Source organism: Microcebus murinus, chromosome 26, assembly GCF_040939455.1.
Source record: "Microcebus murinus isolate Inina chromosome 26, M.murinus_Inina_mat1.0, whole genome shotgun sequence".
NCBI classification, from domain to species: Eukaryota; Metazoa; Chordata; class Mammalia; order Primates; family Cheirogaleidae; genus Microcebus; species Microcebus murinus.
The window spans coordinates 2,368,202-2,374,201 of NC_134129.1; positions in this window are offsets into that span (position 1 = coordinate 2,368,202).

The window sequence follows — 6,000 nt, forward strand, 5'->3', positions numbered from 1 at the left end:
GATATTAACACTAAGGAAGTGACACAGCACCCTGAGATTGCATCGTGTGGGCGGACAGCCTAGACTTGGGAGATTCAGCAAGGCTTCTTGGGAGAAGTGACATCTGGGAAGGGTGAGTTGAACGAGTTAGATGAGGACCAGGTGATCTCGTATATAAATTTATTAGGGATGGGGGCAGAGAGGGTACTAGTGTCCTTGGCAAAAGGTCTAGCATTTGCAAAGGCTGACATCTAATTAGGAGGCAAGAACCAGCTACTGTGAGAGCTCTGTCTATAAGCTGGCTGGGCCTCTGTTAGCAGCCTTACAAAGTTATCATAAAATAGATCTAACCTTAAGACAAATCTGATGTCTAATCCTTATAACAACAAATATTCTTCTTCCATGACCTCTTTTCTCTACCACAAGCCACACAGATAGCAAGCCAAAGCCCAGGCTCTCAGCGGTGCTCCTCTGGACTTGATCCTCTATGATGTCACCTTGCTTTGTTTCCTCATGTTTAGGGAGAAGTCTGTTGCCTACCAAGGACTGTTGCCATGGCAGTTCTATAAAACACGAGTCATTCTGGAGGCCTTACCATGCAGCACTCTTCTTGCCCTAAGGGTTCTCAAAATGTGTACCTTTTGCAAGCTACACACATTTTGGAGATTTGGAGACTGCTGTTCAAAGCTTCTAATATTAATCTGTAGAATTCAAGAAACAATTTTCTTACTGTAAGTGGAAAAGAACATGCTTGAGGATTTCAAAATGAAAAGGGCAAAATTTAGTATAAAATAAAAAGAATATCCAGGGCTGTTGGGAATACTGATGGTAGATCTTGTATTTGAAAGCTTAGCTGTATCATCTAAAGCAGCAGTCCCCAACCCCTGGGCCACCAGCCAGTACCAGTCTGTGGCCTGTCAGGAGCCAGCTGTGCAACAGGATATAAATGACAGGCTAGCAGTGAGGCTTCATCTGTGTTTACAGCCGCTCCCCAACACTCACATCACCGCATAAGCCCCGCCTCCTGTCAGATCAGCAGCGGCATTAGATGCTCATAGGAGCCTGAAGCTACTGTAAACCGTGCATGCTTGGGATCTAGGTCGTGGCTCCTATGAGAATCTAATGCCTGATGATCTGAGGCAGAGCTGAGGTGGTGACGTTGGTGCTGGGGAGTGGCTGCAAATACAGATTGTCATTAGCAGAGAGGTTTGACTGCACAGTAAATGTAATGCGCTTGACTCATCCCAAAATCATCTCCCTACCCTGGTCCATGGAAAAATTGTCTTCTACAAAACCAGTACCTGGTGCCAAAAAGGTTGGGGACTGCTGATCTAAAGCGATTCTGCTCTCTGCCCGACACCAGGAATGTCAGCGGTAGAGAAGACAATGAGGGTGTGACTAGAGGGAAGACTCTCTGACATCCGCTGCATCATTAAAACCTTGCCGTGTAGCAGCATGTGTTTTTTAAGGACATTTTCCCTTCAATGTCTTATATATTCAATATGTCTAAAGTCTATCTTGGAAAAAAATTCAAAATGTTTTATTTATTATACAAAAAGAAGACCTTTAATATAACACCTAAAAACGTTAATAGAAGTGAGACTCCTTCAATTCTTTTTGGAATACCAATGAATAAAAATAAAAGTGACTACACCATAGAACTGAAACCAAGTTGTTTCATTGTTAAATTTTCAAATTAATTATTGGATACAATTAAATAAAAAGAAATCAAGAGTAAAGATGTGCAAAAATAACTTCTAAAGGTCTCTTACCACTCCAATTCCACTTCCTCAGTGCCATTTGCTAGATGTGATCACTGGCATCCATCTGGGTTTGCTCTTCTGGTGGTTTTTATTATAACTTTACATAATACTGTGCTGGCTCTAGTCTTGAGTTATCAATCTTAGACACTATTTAGTTTCCCCAAGGTAAAAAATAATGTGAATACCCAATACTATCTCCTAGCTTCATTCAATTCCCTATTTTTGTAAGTTATAATTTTATTCTTCTATATTCAGTTGGCTTTATGACTCAAAGCAACATATTTACAACACTGTTTTGGATATATTGACTTTACATAGAGAATATTGACTTTCTTGTAATACAAAATAGAAATAAGTGCATTTTTACTTTATTTTTCACTTCTTCACTTTTCTTAATTCTTAAGCTCCTTCCAATGAATATTTAATTACATTAATATCACCCTATTTTATAACTTTGACATTCTATTCTGTCACTAAAATTGGCACCATTTATTCTTTTTATATAGATTTAAAACATGAAATGAATAAATAGCATTTGCAACATTAGAGAACCAAGCAAATATTGTACCTGCAGAGAAAGAAATGTCATTTAAATTTTTCTGTTCAAAGGAGAACCTTCCAAGCATCTCTGTGTATCAGCGTATCTCAAAGTATCTCTGTCCAGTTCCATTAACTTCCTGCATGTCATATTCAGCCACTACTGTTTCTTGTACCAGGTGTCATTCTCTTCATGTTCTTTCTTTTAATTTTTTCTCTCCCTAGAGTATCTCCTTAAATAAACTTTGTAACATAGGGACTATGAGCTTTTGAGCTCCTGTACATTTTAAGATGTCTTCATTTTCTTTGACATATGATTGATACTAATAGTTTGCCTGTGTATCAAATTCTAGTTTCAGAACATTAATAATTCCACTCACGACAGTATCGGCATTGCTCCCTGGCCTTCTAATATTCAATCTTGCTGCTGAAAAGCCCAGTGTCATCAGTATTACTTTCTCTTCTTTTAAGATACCTTCCATTTATCATTTTGAAAGTTTTTAAGATTTTCTCTTAAGGCATATGGCGATGAATTTTAGAGACTATTTTAAAACCTACAATATCTGTATTCTATCCTAATATGAATTATTAACACTTTCAGGTGTATGTAAATTTAAATTTTTCAGTTGTAAGTAATTTTAAGTGAAATTTTAGTAAAATGAATGAAAGGGCTTAATAATTCAGACAGTGAAATGCAGAATGGCAGAATTAAAATTCCTTGATGCATCTTTAAACAGGAAATGTGTTATGATGCCATTTTTCCATTGTTATTATCATATGTTCTATTCAAACAATAGCATGTTTATAAAAAGTGATTATACAGTAGAAGTGTTAAAAAAAGAAAGAACATTTGGGCATCTGTTGTCTAGTTTCAGCATAATTGGTTTTTTACCGCATAATGTCAGGAAATATTTGGGATAGATTCCTAATCAGACATAAAAATTATCTTCCCAAATGATTGCTATTGAAGCCACTGACTGTTGCATTTATTGTTTTCTCCTACATGCTTCGTAAATGAATTTCCATCACAGAGCTTTCATTGACTTCAAAAGGAACTCGGCACAAGGAGGAGCTACGTGGGATACAAAGAAAGAGCCAGCCTTGGCTTTCTGTAAACATACTGCGTACGACGTCTGAGTCATGGCCATGCTGTTGGCTGTTTACTTTCCCTGTTGTCAGCGCTGTACAGCTAACACCGACGACTTGGAAGTGAGCTGCATGCTATTCTTAGTTTATTACAACCAGCTCTTGATAACTTGGGAACTCATTATGTACTCTATGGACTGGTTTCGTTTCCTTACTGTGGCCTGGGATGTGGCCTTTGCTGAAGCATTAAACCCTTTACAACTAGAACTTTTATCAGAATGTCAAACTTTGGATAAGGGGAATGAGAAAAGACAACATTAACTCTGCAAGTGAGGTATTTGCTTAACTTATATTAAAAGATGAGACCAGTCTTTGTGTGAGTATAGAATGCTATGGCCTCTATGGTACCTTCTAACTCTTAAAATTATTATTAGAGGGGAAGTGTAAGCTTTTGGCTAAAGTGATAATGGAGATGATTATTAATAAGGGAAAAATATATCTCTTCATTCTCGATGGAGGGGATCTAAATTAGAAGAGCTTGTGTTCTTTTTATTTTTCTTTTGTTTATATATTATTTATCTGAAATAATTTAAGATAATGAAATAAGTATTAATAATGTGAGCACTACTGAGTAGTAAAGAAGAGCCAGGATTCTGAAGTAAAACCAGATGGATTCAAATCTTGTTTTTCCTACTTACTATGTACATGACTTTAAGAAGTTACTTAACCTTTGATTTACTTCAGTTTACTGGTCTGCAAAATGGGTTTGTTATTGTGATTCAATAAGTCGTTGTGAAGATTACAAAAAAATAACCCATGCAAAACACTGTGCTTGGCTAATTGTAAACACTCATACATTTTTCCCCATTGGATGTTTTTATTCCCCTTATTTTTGCCCAGAACACTTGATTCCACTAATTTGGAGAACTGTTTGCAGTTTTTAATAAAGTTAAATGTCACCTACCTTATGATCCAATAATCCTACTCTTATATATTTACCAAAGAGCTTTGCAAGGTTATTCATAACAGTCTTATTCATAATTTCCCCAAACTGGAAACAACCCACATGTCCATCAGCAGAAGAATAGATAAAAAAATTGTAATATATTTGTAGAGTATGCAAATTTTCTACTGAGTAAGAAAATAGAAGGATATATGCAATAACACAGTTGAATCCCAAAAGCTGCAAAACAAAAAAGAATAAATGAATGAATTAAATGAAAGCAGCGAGACATGAAAGTATAAACACTATATTTTTCAATTATATGAAGTTCAAGAATATGCAAAATAAATCTATAGTGGCTGAAATCAGAAAGTGGCTGCTCTTGGGGGCAGGAGAAAGAAGGAGCTGGTTGGAAAGGGGACTGGAAAACTTTCTGAGGTGCTATAAAAATATTTTGGACCTGGTTTGGAGTAGTGATTACATGGATGTATTGCTTATGTCAAAACTTTTCCAACTAAGGTTGAAGTCTAAAGGTAAAATTCCAGATGGGGATGCAGGGTGGGGAGAAATTCAGGGTCGCAGTAGGATGAACAAGATAAATATCTAATTACCGGAACTGTATACGCATAGAGTCACCACAGTGAGGGAGGGCTGGGGGAGGCATTAGTCAGAGATGGACCAGTGGCAAACATGGCTCGGTGCCGAACCATACCATTGGGCCAGCGGATGACACCGAACTTCCCCCAACCCCTCCAGAAACACAACTGGTCCTGTCACCTGGAACATGGGTGGAACCATTACCGAGAGTGGATATGCAAGCCAAGGGCCAATCAGTTACCTCAGGAGTTGGGGCTTAGGTCCCACATAGGAAATGGCACAGTTACCCTAGATGGCCCTGCCCAACCTACAATAGTCATTCCTGCTCAACCTCTTCTTTTCTTCAGGTCTGAGTGAGGGTGAGTAGGATCACTCTATCTTCCCCTTTCCAGTTGCCTATTGAAAACCAACTTTCACCACCTTTTCTCTCCCTAGCTCATCTTCTCCACACTCCGTAATGCAACTTCTCCCCCAGTTTTCTTAATGATATAATTCCTATATAGTTCGAGTGTTAGCAAACACTTGCCACCATTAAAGATCACTCAGCAAAGACCAGCAAGAGCAAATCAGAGGCCATTAATTGTGTGGAAGGAGAATGATTTCTGTGGTATGAGAAACCCCAAATCTAGATTGATGTTGAGCCAGATATCATGGTACAAGGTGTAGATTAGGCCAAAATACACACACACAGACACACACACACACACACACACACACAGTGACAGTCAGAGTCCTGGTGTCCCGAGCCTGAGTGTATTTGTGTTCCTTCTTCTGTCCTACTGCTTTCTTTCCTTGCTTTCTTCCTTCCTCTCTCCTTTCTTTCCTCCTTCCTTTCACTTCCTTCTCCTCCTCCCCTTATCATTTTCCTCCTCTTCCTCCCATTTCTCCTTCTCCTTTGCCCCTCACTCTTATTATTATTCTTTTTCTTCTTCAAGTGGTGATGGCAAAATAAGTAAAGATCCCTGGGGAAACGAGACCTCAGGAAAGAAGCATGCTTATGAGGAGGCAGAAGAAATACATGATGCACATTTTTCTCCGTATTTCAAAGAATTCTACTGTGGCTGAAGGCCATCGTGCTTAAATGCTATGGGAAAT